Source organism: Myotis lucifugus, unplaced genomic scaffold (genome assembly GCF_000147115.1).
Source record: "Myotis lucifugus unplaced genomic scaffold, Myoluc2.0 scaffold_294, whole genome shotgun sequence".
NCBI lineage: Eukaryota > Metazoa > Chordata > Mammalia > Chiroptera > Vespertilionidae > Myotis > Myotis lucifugus.
In genome coordinates this window covers 90,612-108,751 of record NW_005871342.1, presented here as the reverse complement: position 1 = coordinate 108,751, position 18,140 = coordinate 90,612, and the positions used below count along the sequence as shown (strand labels likewise).

At 41.1% G+C, this 18,140-nt stretch overlaps 1 long non-coding RNA gene across 5 annotated transcripts in view; it reads left to right on the top strand.

Annotated features, from left to right (window-relative positions):
- The first annotated feature begins 54 nt into the window (after nt 1-54).
- The window catches only part of LOC102421920, a 67,383-nt gene continuing 49,297 nt past the window's right edge, over nt 55-18,140 (top strand). For 4 of the 5 annotated variants that reach the window (XR_002831972.1, XR_002831970.1, XR_002831974.1 and 1 more), the window contains exons 1-3: nt 55-380; nt 7,463-7,609; nt 9,760-9,892. This is a non-coding gene — a long non-coding RNA (uncharacterized LOC102421920). The remainder of the gene's footprint in view (nt 381-7,462; nt 7,610-9,759; nt 9,893-18,140) is intronic. The other variant, XR_002831973.1, reaches the window with a different exon arrangement.

Genomic DNA, 18,140 nt, shown 5'->3' with positions numbered 1-18,140 from the left:
GCCGGAGCGGGCGCCTTCGGGTGCAGCCTATGGCTCGCACACTGCTCACCCCGCGCGGGTGCGGGAGCGCCCCGCCTGCGGCCCGGGGTCCCGGGGTCCGGGAGTCCCGGAGCGCGGCCCCCGCAGCAGGTCGCCCGGAGCCGGCGGCTGCCCCTGAGCTGGAGGAAGATGCTGGACTTGGGGATTTCGCACGCCATGACGTATTCATGCCTCTGTCCTCCGGGTCCCGGGCTGGATGGGCGGCTCCGGGAGAGGGGGCCCGGGGCGGGGCTGGGCGGTGAGTCCTGCCGCCGTCCACCGTCCGCCGTCCGCTGTCCGCTGTCCGCCATCCGCCGGGGAATGTCCCTCCCCGGAGGGAGGCGCGCCCCCGCCCGCGCCCGGTTAGTGTCAATAGACCTCAGTCTTCCGCGGGGGCTGCGGGGAGCAGCCTGAGCCACAATTTAACACCCTACAAAAGGGCTCGGGGAATATTTTCCGCTGACTTTTTTTTTTTTCCTTTCCTAATTTCTCAAAGTCGTTTAAGTATTGAGAATTCATATTTCAGTTCTTAGTGATACATTCGGAATTACTTTAGCTTTGTTCCATCCCCTCATCTTTTTTTAAAATATGTATATTTTTTATTGATCTCAGGAAGGGAGAGGAAAAGAGAGAGAGAGAAACATCAATGATGAGAGAGTCATTGATTGGCTGCCTCCTGCACATCCCACACCGGGCTGGCAACCTGGGCATGTCCCTGACCTGGGAATTGAACCCGTGACCTCCTGGCTCATAGGTCCATGCTCAACCACTGGGCCACACTAGCCGGGCCACCCCCTTGTATTCTTTAAGCCAGTTCATATCCCCTTTGAGTTTTTTTAACCTAAGCATGACTTGCTATCAATTCTTAGTTGAGTAAATATTCAGTCCAGACCTAGTCCATTCCTTCCTAGTTTATTTCTCTTCAAGATTTAAATTTACTCTTCCTTGGAATACTGAGAAATGGAATGTGATAGATGCTGGACAGAATGTCCCTTTGCCATCTGTTACTTAACTAAATATATCGCCCTTTCGGCCTTTGTGTTAGTGTGTCTAATTTAAATTAGAAACAAACCAAGGAATCATGGTTTTTCAGATGGTACTTGGTGTCTTTGGTAACCCAGTAAATGTTTACCAATTAGAAAACTAAACAAGCGAGGCAATTTAAGTATCTTTAACGACGAAACTAAAAGGAAGTAATGATGGGCATGTTTTATTTTCATATATTGGAAGTTTTTAAGCTGTTAGACGTATATTCCTTTAAATGCTATTTGAAGGCTGCCAGCAATTTAATCAAAGGGATAGTTTAAGCCTAAAGGTAGTACAAGAATAGTGATTTAAATGGATTTATGGAACAGTACTCATACATAATGTAATCCTTCTTGAAAATATGTCAACATGTTGAACAGCGTTTCAGAACAGATGGGGCATGGGCTTGGAAGGGGGTTTTGAGTAAAGAGGCTGTGCCGGGTGGGAGTGGCCTGGCACACTGCAATTGTCATATTTTCCAGGATGCCTCTTCCTGCTTGTCTTCTTGAAAAGTAGAGGGATTTCCTACTCTTCACTAAGGCAACGTAAGTCTATTAAGAAACAAATCTATTGCACATCTCCACTTGAATCCCCAAAGGCACCTCAAACTTAGTCTGTCCAAGGCAGAATTTATCTTTTTCTCGAAACTTGCCTGTCTCGTTCACCCAGGCCCAAGCCAGAAATCTAGATTTTTCCCAGGAAACCCTCCTTTTGGCCACTTCCAATTCAAAATTAGCCACCATGTCCTACTTATGATACACTCTAAACACCCCTGCACTCACTCTGCTGTTGGTTTCAACTTTGGCTGCACGTAGAATACGTGGTGGAGCTTTTAAAAATCCTGATGCCCAGGCTGCATCCACCAGTTAAATCAGAATCTCTGAGGATGGTCCACCGGCATCAGGGTTTTTAAGAATCACTCCCCAGATGATTCCAATGCACAGCCAAGGTTGAAAACCACTGCTACTGTCTCGTCATTTCCCACTGGATTACTGCAAACGCATAATAATTGGCCCCTGGTGCCTTAATGTTTGGCGGCCTTCTCCATTCTTCCTCTATTCTAATCCACTCGACATTAATTTAATAAATACTGATTCAGTACCTGGTATGTTGGAGAGACATTTGTTGTTATAGGCACTGGGAACACAGTAATGAAAAAGACAGCCTTTGTTTCTGCTCTATGGAGCTTACATTCTGGAGGGGGCGGGCGTTGGGAGAGGCAGAAACTAGGTAGGCTGTTACTTCAGTGTCTCAAACTGAAGTCCACTCTGCTGACATTTGAGCTGTGTTCTCCAGGACAAGAACAAGGAAAACAAAAGATGGGGAAGGCAGATGGAATAGCAGGTGCAAAGGTCCTAGCAAGACAAACTTGCCACATCCGGGCAGCTAGAGGCTGAAGTAGAGTGAGTAAGAGGGAATACAGCCCTAACTGGTTTGGCTCAGTGGATAGAGCATCAGCCTGCGGACTCAAGGGCCCCGGGTTCGATTCCAGTCAAGGGCATGTACCTTGGTTGCGGGCACATCCCCAGTAGGGATGTGCAGGAGGCAGCTGAGCTATCATGTTTCTAACTGTCTATCCCTCTCCCTTCTTCTCTGTAAAAAAATCAATAAAATATATTTTTTTAAAAGAGGGAATATAAATGGCATAGGGTTAGAGAGATAGAGGGAGTCATTATTAAAGACCTTTTAAAGTTCTGATAAGCAGAATTCTAAATAGTTGGTACGATGTGTGATTGACTTACCGTTGCAAAGGATCACTCTGGCCCTAGCTGGTTTGTTCAGTGATTAGTGTCGGCCGTGGACTAAAGGGTCCTCGTACCTTGGTTGCAGGCTCAATCCCTGGCTCTGGTTGGGGCACCTGCAGGAGGCAACCAATCAATGTGCCTCTCTCTCTCTCTCTCCCCCTCCTTTCTATACTCTAAAAATCAATGTAAAAAATATCCTCCAGTGAAGATTAACAACAACAACAACAACAAAGGATCACTCTGTTTGCTTTGTGAATCAGATTGTGGGAGAACAAGAGTGGAAACAGGAAGACCAGTTAGGAGGCTACTGCAAGAATCCAGGAAAGAAATCATAGTTGTTTGGCCCAAGATGGAGACAGAAGTGAATGGTCTCGGTATTTGTTTTAGAGTCAGAATCTATAAGGCTGTGTAGAATGGAATAAAAGTGGGGAATGAGTGAAAGAGAACAACAGGGTTACAATAATAGCTACTCTTCATTGAGTACATAGTACATGTCAGGAACTGTTCTAAGTGCTTTATAAATATTAAGCCATTTAATTGTCATAAGAATCCTAAAAGGTAGGTGCTATTATTATCCCTTCAACATCTTAGGATTTGAAGCTCCAGATCCTAAGTAATTTGCTCAAGTCATGTAGTTGGTAAGTGGCAGAGCTGGGATTTGGGCCATACAGGCAGCCTGGCCCCTCCATTGGTGCCACAAAGTATGAATTTCTTCAGCTGCATCAAGTTTTTGTGGTACCATACATCCTCCTTTCTCCTGTCATTTTTTTTCCTTCTTTCTTCCTACTTTCTTCCTTCTCCTCCTCCTCTTCTGCCTGGCTCAATTACATTAACCTTTGCATGTTCTTACAGGCCAAGTCAATCCACAGCAACCCTGTGCTCACCTCTATAATTTGCCGTGTAAAGTACTTCATTGTTATGTGCAGGTCTTTCCCACTAAACTTTGAAGGTGAGGAACTTAATGCCAAGGAAAGAGCAAGGAAGCAAGCAAAGAAATCTAGCCATGCCCACATGGCGTGCCTTCCCTAAACATTGGGAGACACAAAAATGGTAAAGTGTTGTCCTGTCATGTTACAGGAGTACTGGGTAGGTTATTGGAGGCAGGAAGCTTTGCCTGGAGTTTGTTTCGCTGGGAAAAAAATGCAACCAGGAGTTGGAGCTTGGGGCCTTTATTCCCACAGTCATTTAATGTGGCTTGGGGAGGCAGTCTTGGGACCTCATCCAGGAAGACCTGGGAGATTCTCAGTAGGCAGAGTTGACTCACTGGAATGTGCTACTTCCTGGCCACTCACCCTTACCCGTCATTATGTAAATAAATTTACTGAGGTCCAAGTTGGTTCCTTTTCTTTCTGGCAGGGTCATAGAAATTTCTTCCTTTACGGTTCTTTCCTTTTTCTCCTCTACAAGGTTTCAGCATTTAGGTTCTAGCTGTGCAGAACTCCTCTGACCCACAATGTTGAGCCCAGCGTATACAGATGTGAAAGCCGTGCCCTGTGTCACCGTGCCCTGTGTCACCGCAGGATGTGCCACAGACACAGATCATGCATGGGTGGATGCGCTCCACAGTGGCCTTGCTCAACACACCACGGCTCCTTCCTTAATGAATTCTCTTTGGTCTATTACTTTGGGCCTTCATTAAGGGATTTATAAGAAAGTGCCATGGAGTTTGTGACTATAATAATCTCTCTAGCAAGATCTGGAAAGTATTTTTCCTTGGTTTTAGCACCTGATACAGTTATTTCCTTTGTTTATTATCTCTTTTGTTTTTGTCTTCTGAATACGTAATTGTGGAACTAACAGTATTTCCCTTGGTTGTGAAAAAGCTTAGAGCCATATATGTGGCCTTCCGGCCTGTGTATAAGATCAAACAGGATGCGTTTTATATACTTAACTCACTCCTGGCTTAAATTCTGTTTCCATTCCTTCACCAACTTCAGATTTCATTTTTCTGGCGCTATATTATATGTATCTGTAACCCATCTGTTATCCTTTTTGAAGCAAGACAGGTATAAAAAAAATGTGTATGAACACATGCCCACAAACAAACTGGTCCTGATTGCTAGTTATATAACTGAAAGGGATTATTTTTAAATGTACACAAAGAATAATTTTCTCACTTACAAAATATAGTTTTAACAAACGAATAACACTTACGTAATACTGGATTTAGCTTTTCGCATTATTCTCTAGAAAGTGAAAAGATTCCAAACAAAAGCAGACAAGAGATTGGGTTAATTTTCAAGCTGGGGTATTTTTAGATATGACCTAGAACCTTACACCAAATAATGTAACGAAGTACATTCACTCTTGAAATCACATAGCCTAATTAGGCAGCATTCAGGCTGTCACCTTCTCAAGGAAATCCTGTGCTGTTGGAGAGGAAGGCGGGTTAGGGAATCTGATAATAATGATGACCCATGAACAGGAGACCTTGGTGACAAGTGTGTGGCCTCTAACCGTCCCTAGACAACTGTTCTTCCCGATGCCTTGACAACATGGTGGGGTATTGGGGGCCATACCCTGTGGTTTGCAGCTGACATAAAACCACCTTAGTGAAATCACGAGGAGTATGTTTTACAACTAGTTTACTTAGGAGGTTGCACTGAATATACAAGACTCAAAGCTAGATAGTCTATGGATGGAATACTAAGTTACTTTGTGAATAAATTGAGCATCTAGTTAAATCTGCTTCAAAAAATTTACTCCAAATCTACATAGATCGTGTTCTCTATAGTGATTTCTGCCCCTCTTCAGCAATAAAGTGTTTTTTTTTAAATTAAGGTATGTACTTTTTTTTAGACATAGTGCTATTGTATATTTAAGAGACTACAGCAATTTTCAACGTTTTTATCTCATGGCACACATAAACTACTTACTAAAATTCTGCAGCACACCAATATATATATTGCTGATCTGACCCAAAAGTATAATTTTGATTGATTTCCTTAAAAATTACAATAGTAATTATCTACCCTTTTTGCTCCAAAGTGACTTTATAAAAAATTAGGTGCCTATGCTGGTATATAAGGATTTCTGGTACCAAGAATTAACCAATCAGACACAACCTTATAATGCGACGTGACCAACAAGATGCAACTCTATTATATGAACTGTTTATTTATGCTTCAAGACAGCATTCACACTGGATGACTATTGTTGTGTTGACTATTGCCATTATTTTTATTTGACAATATAAGGGAAAAGAGACCAGTGTCCCACTAAATAGTCAGGTATTGCATGTTTTAAAAATTCTTGCTAGCTTTTGAAAATACCAGTTGAAAATCACTGGACCATAGTATAATGTAAACATGCTAACTTTTATATGCCCTGAAAAACTAAAACAATTGTGACTTGCTTTATTGCATTAGTTGCTTTATTGTGGCAACCTCAATATCCCCAAGGTCTGCCTGTTACAGAGAGATGAATGCTCATAGATCAAGGTCCCATTACATCTGTTTCCTCATCTTTACAATGAGAGCAATAAACGTACCTCTTTCTTGGGATTTCTGTGAGAATTAGATAAAATACTAACTATAAAGCATTTAGCAGAGTGCCTGGCACATAGTAATAGCTCAGTAAATATTATCAAAAGTGTCATTTTCAGATGAGTGGATATTGGTTTCACTGGCTTTTATTTGAAGGTGGAGTATCATAGAACAATAGAATTTTAAAGAAAATTATTCCTCCCTGTAATAACATTTTTTGAAGTTTTATTTTTATATTTTCCACTTCCTTTCAAATCGAGTTTAATATTTTTGGCAGGATCTCAGCACTGAAACAGTAAGAAGACAAAACATTTAAGCAGAGAGAGAACAGTGGGAAGAGGCAATGTGGTATGAACTAACTCCTGCTGGAAGTGAACAGCCTGTTTGGCGGAGTGCTCCCTTCATCCTTCTTTTCTGCCATTTATTCTCTTCAGTGGAATTGTCACTTTAGCTCCATGTATGCTAGCTAGGAAACTCATCAGCAATTTCCAAAAACAAGTCTATTTCTAGGATGGTTTCAGTTTTAAAAATTGCAACTACCTTTGCCAGGGGAATCCCATCAGAAATGTATTAGAAGACATATTTAAACAGTTATTTCCTAGCAAATGTGGTCAGAATCCAAAATGGCTAATTGAAAGTCTATGTGATCTAAAAAGATGGGCATGAGATGACATGTCATACCTTGAATGTATTAAATGATACTTGGGGATGGGGATGAGGGGCGGGGAGTGGGGATTTAGAACCCTTGGTTAACTTGTTGACATTCATACTTGGGAGTTTTCAAAGTATGGAGCTAAAATGACTGTGCCAAGCCAACATTCCTATCAGTGATCAAAGAGAATAAGATTTTTAAAATAGTTGGATAACTAAGCAAGGGAGAAAAATATCTGAAGTCTCAGGGCCAGAGATCTGTATTCAATTTCAAATAGTTTCTTAGGGGTTTTATACCCTGTGATAAAAGCAAAACTTTTAACCACTATGTCTCAAGGCCATGAGAGGAAAACTGAACAATTACTATGCGGCTGTGATTTTGAGATGGCTTTGTTCAAATGAAAATTCCCACACACTAAAGCTGTGTTACCACATATTTTTTACCAAGAGGAGGAAGGTGCCTAATCCAGATGATTTTGTATATTGTTGATCCATACATCACACAAGCTCTTTTATGTTATCTTCTTTGTGTTTCAGAGTTAAACAGAAGAGGAATAATTTAATAGCAAGCATTTTGAGATTTCAAAACAATACTTGAGATATTCTATTTTCAGAAGTACAAATCTGCAGTGCAATCAGATTCAAGGATTTGGATGACTAAAGTAGATGATCAGTCATAAAGAGGTATTTCCTTTGTTTCCATCTTCATATTACTGACTTATAAACGCAATATGAAAATGAGTGTAGAGTTTTTTGTTTTCCTTCAAAATGAACAATGAAGTCCCTTGAAATATTACATTTTGAAGATTAGGAAATCTGGAGGAGGGGGGAAGTTCCTTTAATTCTCTTCTCCTTTCAATCTCCACTCCCACCTCACTCCCATTTAACAATGAGTCACTATATTTTCTTTACTAGACTTCTCATGTACCTTTGCATTTATTTTTCACAAGTGAAAATTTTCCAGCCTGAGAAACCTAATTATGTGTATTTGAAAAATAAATGGTATGAAAAAATTTAAAACAAAATAAAAAGAACACATTTCAACAAGAGGCGATAAGAAAATTCATTCAAAAAACTCATCTTTTAAATAGGAAATCCTAGAAGGGAAAGTACATTTGATACTGAAGGCAAAGAACTTAAAAGGCTAAAGGGTCTTAGCAGAGAATTTGACTTTTGGTTCTTACAAAGAGGCAAACACACAGTAATTCTGGATTTTGACTACCTGCTCATTTGTCCCTCCCTTCGACCTGGCTAGTCCCCTGGTTCTTGATCCTGGACAAGGTGCCCATGCCCAGGAATTCAGTTCTAGTTCTCTGCCCTCAGTAACTCCAAATCTCCAGCTTGTTCCCTGGGTCCTCAAGCCCAGTATTTACAAGATCTTGGCTCCATCCTACAGCATAGAAGATAGAACACAACTCAAATAACTGATAGATGTTTCCATCATTGTTATTAATCCATATTGCACAAAATAGCTGCAGGTGTTTGTGATGGAATGGGCAAGTATTTATAGACGTTTATATGTGCATAAAGATCTGAATAGCTCATAATTTAAATGACATAAGACATGTCAATCATGTCTTTAACTAATTACCTTCCTTTTCCCCTCCTTTTTAAAATTCATTTAATTAACAAACCAGGCTACAAAGAAAAACAAATCACAGTCCACGTCTGAATAGTCACATAATTTAGAGTAAAAATTTGAGTTGGATGCTTAGCCTGTTACAAAGCTATATGCTACACTGATGTTTTAAAGAAGTTCTTTGTCCTAAAGCCCTCAGAAGTACTTGTAATCTCCTGACCTTGACAGTCTATTGCTGCCTTCATTCTGTCTCCACCCTTGACCCCATTTCCAGCCTAGCCTCCATTGCTCTCACATGCATATCAGACCCTCTTACCCCTTTTCCATTCTGCTCTCTTGGTCATGTCAGTTCCCATCTGTCTGTTTTTCTGTTCTTGCTTCTGAACTTCAGAAAAATGATTTGCTTTAAATGCATGCCACCTAACCTCAAATTAGTAACCCCATTATTCATTTCTTGTTTACTACTAACAAAGCCATTCCCAGCACTTCCCACTCTTCTAAGTCCCTATGCCCACACTCATTAATTTTATTTAACAAATATTAATTGAGAATCAACAATATGCCATGCACTGTCCTGGGTGATGGGTTTTACAGTAGGGGATAAAACAGATCCATTCGCTGCCCTAACAAAATCTATAGTCTAGTGAGGGAAACAGAGTGGTTTCTCAACCCTGGCTGGATAGCTGAGTTGGTTAGAGCATTGTCCAGAACGCCAAGGTATCAAGGGTGAGGTGCGGACAGAGCACATAAAAGAATCAACCAATGAGTGCATAAATAAGTGGAATAACAAATTGATGTCTTCTTCTCTCCCTTCCTCTCTCTAATAAAATAAAATATATTTTTTAAAAGTAGTTTCTCGCCCTTCCTTTACTGGAAAACCCAGGTCTTTGGGGAAGCATCAACCTCCTCACCCTCCCTTCCCACATGTCATCTCTCGCTTCCTCTTCTTCAAGTCTCTCTGTCTTTGGTCCAGGCTCAGGGAAAATCCAGTATCATTTTCTTCCCCATGAGCTCTTGAATTCTTCCTCCTTTCCTCTTCTAAGACCTACCACCTTATGGTTCTTAATATTTTTTATTCTGAAATAACTGATATTTATTTTAGACACTTTAAACTGTCCATATTAAATGCAAAACTGTATTTTGACTTTTTTTGATAAAAGAAATGCAGAGTACATTTGCTAATATCTTTAAATTTAGAATTGGCAGTTTCTTTGAGTGCTAATCTTATATTTTTCCTTCTGAATTCTGTGTCCAGTCCCAAAATAATCAGTATGCGAGCCAGTGGATTGACATTCTTGGATCCGGTCTAAACATTCTGATGAACAGTTCCACAGCAGATATGTCAGCATGACTTCTTGTTCAATGGTTTTATTTGGATTGCCTTCCAGGTACTTTCTTTCTATTTTGCTATGAAAAAGTCCCACACATCTAGGCTCGGGCTTTCAGTTTTTAATCTTAGACAGGCTAACAAATACAAAGAAAAATCATTTTCATTTTCTGATCTAATTTTGAATTGGTAAGGAAGAATGTTTCAGTATCTAAGAATTCTTACAAAATTTCCTGTTAGATTTAGTCATTACTTCTTATGCACTATTTTTTTGCATTGAGGAACCAGGAACCAGGCCTGGCGTGGGTCTGTCTCAGGTCAGCCATCAGTGTATGGGTTCTTGACTTCATGCAGGAAAGATTTCACAAACAAGTCCAGGTGATTTTGAGAGTATGTTTATTTAAGCTGGGGACAGTGGAACAAAGGAAGGGCTTAAGGTAGAAGACGCAACAGGAGAAAGTCAGAGGAAAAGGGGGCCTTGGAGACAGGTTCAGGGAGTAAGCCTGGGATAAGCTGCCACTGCCCACTACTCCCCTGGTTGCAAGTCTCGTGGGGTCCTTTAGAATTTAGGAGAAAGAGAGCAGAGATACAAGGTGTGGCCGTACTCTAGCTAGAGCTTGCCATGGGTCTTTTGTCTTGAGGCTTTAATCTCTCTTTGGCTGGCCAGAATCCTAGGGGAGGTCTCAGGAGAGGGTCTTACCAGAATATTCATTAGCTTTCCAGGTGTGTTCAATAGGTTAATTCATCAGAATGTACATACAGAGACCTGAGGCAGGGGGTGGGCTAGAAGGGGTCGATGGGGAAAAAGGGGACATACATAATACTTTCAACAATAAAGATTTAAAAAAATGTATATATAGAGATGTCAGGGGTTATTTTCTGGATAGATTTATTTTCAAAGAACGTCATCAAATAGGGTCTGGGACCAGGCCGTTCTATCTGGGCACTGTCTAGAATGTGTAAACCATTTGCTATTAGGTGTCCTTGGTTGGGGAAATTAAAACTTTGTGATTCGTTGTCTGGCTGTAAATTGCTCAAATAGTTTGGCCTTGTTTAATTGTTTTGTCTCAATTTCCCTTATTTTGCGTGTCAAGGAATTGTCCTAGCTTCTTACTATCCTGCCACAAACAGACAGTTGGTATCTACTCCTGGCACAATTTACCTCCCTTCTTTGGGTTAGGAAAGAGGCTCCACTTTTGACCACATCCTCAGTGTCCCAGTTGCACATTTTGTTTAATGATCATAATTGACAGTTTCTCAGAGCCTCGAGCACTTGGGAACTCCTGGTGGGGAAGCAAGCTCAAGCTGTTAGGAGGGCGGTGTTGGGGCTGAGAGAGCATTGGAAATGAACTGAAGCAAAAGAGGCACCTCCTATCAGGGAGATGTCTGCAGTCAAAATCAAGTTCAGCCCTGGCTGGGTAGCTCAGATGGTTAGAGCATCATCCTGATACACCAAGGTTCTAGATTTGATCCCCAGTCAAGGCATATACCCTAGTATAAGAATCAACCAATGAATGCATAAATAAGTGGAACAACAAATTGATATTTCTCTTTCTCAAATCAATCAATAAATTTTTTTTAAATCATCAATTCCAAAGGACAAAGTGAATTTTACTTCACTTTGGAGTACGTCTACATGCAAAGGGTTCGTCTAAGAAGCCTGAGGTGACATGTAGGAATGCAAATCTTAGATCAGAGAGGCCCTTAGAAATTCTGGAAGCAGGTATAGCCCCATGAAAAGGTTCTTCTATGAACCAGATGAGGGAGTCATAAAGGAATCCGGACCCCTCAGATAACACAGGTACAGCACAGGGTCTTCAGTTCCAGTAAGAATGTTAGGGAGTAGGTATCTAGGAATGTGGGTGAGTAAAAGGCTCATCAGACCACTTGGTTACATGGTGATGGTAGTCAGGGCTCCCACTAAAGGGCTCTATTCTAAAACACAGGCCAGCTGAGACTGATTCTAAATGCCCCCTAGAGCTGTCCTGGCTACTTCTCTTCCCTCCCCTCCCCTCCTCCTTTTTGTTAATCCTCACCCACAGATATTTTTCCATTGATTTTTAGAGAGAGTGGAAAGGAGGGGGAGAGACGGAGAGAAAGAGAAACATCGATGTGAGAAAGACACGCCCCCACCAGCACTGGGGATTGAGCCTGCAACCGAGGTAGGTGCCCTTGACTGGAATTGAACCCGAGACCCTTCACTCCGAGGGCTGATGCTCTAACCACTGAGAAAACGGGCTAAGGCCTGGCTACTGCCCTTTCATTGGCCTTGGGAGAGGGGTGAAATGGTGTTCTCTCATCCAGAACAGTTGATACAAACTAAAGTGGGGGCAAAGGTTGCCAGTGACTGACCTGAAACCATAGGACAAAGCTCATCATCACACACACACACACACACACACACACACACACACACACACAGCTCTGGGCTAGAAAGGCTGCCCATTTATCAGTGGTACAACATGTGACAAAGGAGTTGGGTTAATGAGGGGTCCATTCTTTCGCAGCAGAGTCTACAGGTCTTATACCACCTGGTTATTAAGGGTCATGTTTTGGCAGGACCAATAACAGGATGGGTCTGAAAGAAACAACAAGAAGAGATTTAAAAGAAAAAATAAGAAAGTTCCATTTTCTTGGCTAAAAAAAAAACTACAACAAACCACACAAAAACATTACCACTTGCATAATTACAAAAGGCCTGACTTAGCAACCATTCATGAGACAAAAACACCTGGGTTTTTTGTTGGTAATAATACAGTGTTAAAAAAAAATCCAATGAAATCTTAAATTGCATTAGTATAACGTCCAGATAAAGGGAGCAAAAATAGCCCTGGCGAGGTGGCCCAGTCGGTTGGAGTGTCATTCTGTACACTAAAAAGGTCATAGGTTCAATTCCTGGTCAACACACATACCTAGGTTTGGGGATTTTGGTTGGGACATGTGCAGGAGGCAACCAATTGATGTTTCTCTGTCAACATTGTTTCTCTCTCTCTCTCTCATCAATAAGCATATCCTTAGGTGAGGATTTTTAAAAAGGTTTTTTAAAAGAGAGCAAAAACAAAAGATGGTCTCACTGAACTCAGCAGTGGTCAGGCCTCATCTGGAGGCTTAGTGCCTTTTAAGGAGACACACACACAAATGAGCATGAATCCAGAGAAAGACACTTAGGCTGAAAATCTTGTCACCTAATATGTAGTCAAAAGTACTTGTGGGCTTGGCCGAAAGAGAAAATGCTGTCAGGAATGTGTCTTCCGGCACTTAAAGGTGGACCATCCAATGAGGTAGTAGCCTTAAGGTTTGTTAATCTATAGGGCAAGCTGAGAACTAGATTTCAGTTTAATGAAAAGCAGGCATTTTAAAGAATCAAATCTGTTTGACAATAAAATTCAATACTTTCCAAAATCATGAACTATCCATTACTGAACACATCCCAGTGGATGTCAAATGGCCCTGTAATGGAGTGGGGAGGGGAGCTGAAGTTCTTCCCAGCCCCACGAGTCCATAATCATCTCAGCCACCCAGGTTCCTACCTGAACTCCATCCCTTCCCATGTCTTCCAGGGTTTGCTCCCACAATCTCCCTGTCTTCTCTGGCATCTTAACTTTTTCTTTCTCCAAAGATTCTTTCCAATTTTTATGTGTAAAGAAGGAAACAACTTCCCTGGGTCTTTTGGTTTTGCTTAGAGTGGGGTTTGAAACGGCATTCTACTTTCTTTGGGGGACTGCCTTCCTGCCCCATTAGGGGTGATCATATGACCCTAGCCTGACCTATTAACATTTTGAACATAGTTATTTCAAGGATGGGCACGTGACCCAAGTTGTCCAATGAAAATCAGTTCTAAGATTTTTACTGGAACTATCAGGAACTGCTAGGGCCACTTATCTGTTCATCACAAAGCTGGAGTTGCCAGAAGCCAGCATGTGGAAAGAGGCTATAAGAGATGGAAGCCAGCACAAAAAGTGGGTGTGAGGGTGGGGAAAGGGAAAGAATATCCTGATGATATTGTCCAATCTCCGACACTTTCCAGTTACACAAGCCAGTACATTCCCTCTTTGGTTTAGGCCGCTGACTCTTGAAGCCAGAGTAGTCTGAACAATATGCTTGTGCTTTCAGTTTCTTTCTAACTTCCCTCTTTTCTTCTCACTCCTTTGCATGGCTTCCAGGGCCCATAGCAACTTGGCCCTGCCCACCTCTCCGGCTTCATCTCTCCACAGCCCTCTCCACTTTGCTGTAGACACACAGCCCTGGTAGGGAACAGGCAGGCTGCCTCCGAGCCTGCCTGGAGTCTGACTCCCTTGCAGCGTTTTTGCAAAGAACTTTCTTTTCACTCCTAAATGCTTTTGTCTCTGAGTCTGCCTTGCACATTGACCTGTCTGTTTCTCTCTGTGGCTTCTCCATTTTTCTGTTCTTTAGATTAGAATCTTGGTAGTCTAAGACAGACTCCCCATCTGGGCTAGATGCTGGTGATATAACAGGGAAGTCAACGTTCACAGCCCCTACCATCTTTTCTTACATCCCGGGGCGGGGGGCGCAGAGAGGGGTGCTAACTGAGGCAGCTTTATCTGAATCATAATTCAGAGAGAATCCAAGCAGCTGCTCTTCTGAACCTTAATTTCACACAATGTAGAAAAGCCATCATCATACTCTCAACAGGCACATTTTCCCATTGCAGATGTATGATATAAAATTCAAAAGGAATAAGACATAGTGTGAAACTCTCTTTTTACTTCCCTGGCTCCGTTCCCATACCTTCAGCACCCCTCCCCCAGGCAACTGTTATTATCAGTGTCAAATGTATCAATCCCAAACAAGTTTGTGCCTGTTCAAGCAAATGCAGATACATATATATATCCTCCCCACCCCATCCCTTTCACAAGTCATAGTCTTTGAACCTTGCTTTTTTACTCAATATATCTTATAGAAATAGTATATCAGTACCTACTGTTCTTTTTAATGGATTAGTAATACTCAACTGTATAGATGCACATATATTATTTAAATAACCTCCTATTGATGTACCTTACATTGTGTCCAGTATTATGCTCTTACCAACAGATCTGCAAGTATTTTCTGAGTTACATATTATTGCATACACATTGTGAATGATCTGTAAGATAAATTCCTTAAAGTGGAATTGTCGGGTCAAAGGATATGTCCATTTTCCAAATTGATATCTGTTGTCTGTTTATTCCCCAAAGTGAGCATATAAATTAACAGTCTATGAACAATAGATGAGTGCTTGTTTCCCAAAAGCCTCTTGACAAAGTCTGTTGTTAAACATTTTGGTTTTTGCAAATTTGTTAACTGGCATATTTTATTGTGAGGTTAAGTATCTGTTTGTGTTGAAAGTCCACTTGTATTTCCTTTCCTTTTCTAGAACTATTTGTTCATGTCCGCTACCCATTCTTCTGTTAGATTAGTGACCTATTGATTGGTGTAAGCTCTTTATATTTTATGGAAAGTAGTCTCTTTCCTGCCATATATATTGCATTTTTTTAGCTTGCTATTTAACCTTTCATTTTGTTTATGGGATCTTTTTTTCTTTTTACTTTGTCTTGTTTATTTTTGCCAAGAACATGACTCTTTTCTCTTTTTTCATCCTTAATATATTCAATCTTAAAATTTATTCCTTCTTATGATTTCTCTGATGGAAAGGGAGAATGAACAGAGCATTCATAGTGATGAAATACAAGTGACTAAATAAGCACATAAAAAGTTCAACCTCACAAATAAAAAATGCAAATTAGGTTTTATATTTTACTCCAGCAAATTAGCAAAGGTAGAGTGAATCCAGTGTTGCTATAATCTGTTGGCAGGAGTGCCAATTAATCCATACATTTGGGAAGCAAATTTTCAGTAAGTAGCAAGAACTCTGAAAAAAAAAAAAAAAGCTTTATGCAGTCATGGCATGTCTAGGAATTTATCGTAGGGTTAAAACCATCAAGATGGACAAAGATTAATGCATAGAGATGTACTTCTACCCAGCACTGTTTTACCAGGAGAATTGATGGCAATTTGAAAGCTGTTGTCTGACAAGTAAATCACAGTGTATTCATACCAGCTAAGGCCACACAGCTACAAAAATGAAGCTTAGAGCTATGAAGGCCTGGGAAGATTATCACACTATTATATTAAAGACATGTTACAAAATTGCTTAGGCAGTGAGAGCTCAAATGCATAAAAATATATGGAAAACTAGAAAGAAATATGTCAAAGAGGTGCATGGTATTTTTCTTTTATGTGATTTCTCAAATTTTATAATGTACATGTATTATATAGTCTGCTAAAAATCAAAGTCAAAATTAGCACATACACAAAAAATGTAAACCTATTTCTAGAATTTACTTTTTTTCTTTATCTCTTTCTACTGTGACCATAGGCCTTCATATGTTTTTGGGGGTTTTTTCACATTGGTATTATTGTAACAGTCTGTATGACCCAGTCATCTTTCCTCCTATCTAACAGTATTCTGTTAGATTACTTGAAAACATTGTCTATTGTTACTCAAGACCTCACAGCAGCTTCCTGTTCCCTATTGCATGATGTTTAAATTACTCAGACTAGTACACCAGCCCTTTACAATTTGGCCCCACTCTACTGAAATCATCCAAGTGTATTTCCTTCTATTTCCAGGAAAGCTCAGTACCCTAGCTAGAGTGCCCTGGTTATTACTTGCCCTACCCCATGCCCTTTCTTTGACCCTGTTCATTCTGTTCACTGTTCTTGTAACTGCCTTCCTCATGCTCCCTTTGTCCCCAAATCTTACTCATTCTCAGGAGGTTCCATCTCCTCCATATCAACCTTTCCCCTCACCCTTGGCTGAACTCTCAAAACACATCCTTTAATCACAGCCTCAGTCTAAGGCTCCACAGCTCTGCCATCGTTGCTTATGTGTGAATATTGGCTTCCTAACTGTTTTGAAGGCTCTGCGAAGGCAGGCCACACTAATCAGAACCTTTTCTCTTCCCACTCGGGTTCTGCTCATTGCTAAGCAGAAGGTAAGGCCTGGCTGACTGGTGAGGAGGCTGCTGTGATGGGCAGCTTCTTGGGCAGTGTCTTCTTTTCTCCTTTCTTCTGTTCCTGCCTGGACACCTGACTTCCGAGGAGGCCCTGCCCAGTGGCAGAAGCAAATTAGAGGAAGCCCTAGAACAGTGGGGAGCTCTTGGGGGGAGCATTGAGGGAACTTTAAAAATATGGCTGTTTGTTCTCCCCCTGCCCCTCCCCACAGCTGAGGTTTAGAATTTAACTGGCCCAAGGTGGGACAGCATTGATATATTTTCTTAAGCTCCCTAGCTGGTTCTGATGGCTTCACTACCAAGTCTTACTCCTTCTGAGCCCCAGCGCTTTTGGCATGCACGCATTCCGGCACTTTTCTGTCTTGTTTCCAGGCAGGAAGTCATCCTAGAACTGGCCAGAGACTCCAAAGAGAGGCAGTCTTTAGATAAATCCTTTGGCATCAGCGAGAGCCTTTGTTGTTTTTCAAAGGTGTTTGCTTTCAAATTGACAACTGTCTGCAGTGGAGCCTGCTCTGAAGATTGCCGTGCCTGCGCTGCCTTCCAGTCTAGGCTCTAGATAAGCTCATGGGCAGACAGACCAGACGAGGGCTAAAATAAACTCAGACACCCCCAAACAGAACACTGCTGTTACAAGTACAGCAGGGTGATTAAAGCAGCCTGTTTCATATGGAAATGCAGTACGTTATTTGTGTGGCAAAGTGAGAACAAAATGTCTAAGAAAAGAGAATAAATATGTACAGATCGGAAAACCTTAACCATTATAAAAGTTTTACTAATGTATCAGTACGTAGCTCCCTTTTTGTATAAGAACAAAACAACAGCAGCAGTAATGATAATGATGAACAACTTTTAGCACTAACTGTGCACCAGCTACTCGATCTACAGGTTCTATCTGAATTGATTCATTTAATCTGACAACCCTACAAGATAGCTGCTGGTATTACCCTCATTTTCTAAATGAGGAGATTGAGGCACTGCATTACTAAAGAACTTGCTAGTTTGTAAGTGGCAGAGCCAGGATTAGAAGACATTCGGGGCTTCTGTTCTTAACAACTTACCAGGGCTAATTCTTAGTTCAAAGGAAAATTTGATTTTTTGAAAATCCAAGGTTTCTCAAATATCCGAGTACACATTAAATATTTTCCATTAAGTTTTATAATCTTCAGTGGAAATTATTTCAAAGTATCCTGTAGACATCACTGCTTCCTTCAAGGACACTGAACACAATTTAACTTTTACTTAAAGCCTCCCTGTTAGCATCATAGACATTAATTTTGGGGGAGGCTAGATGGA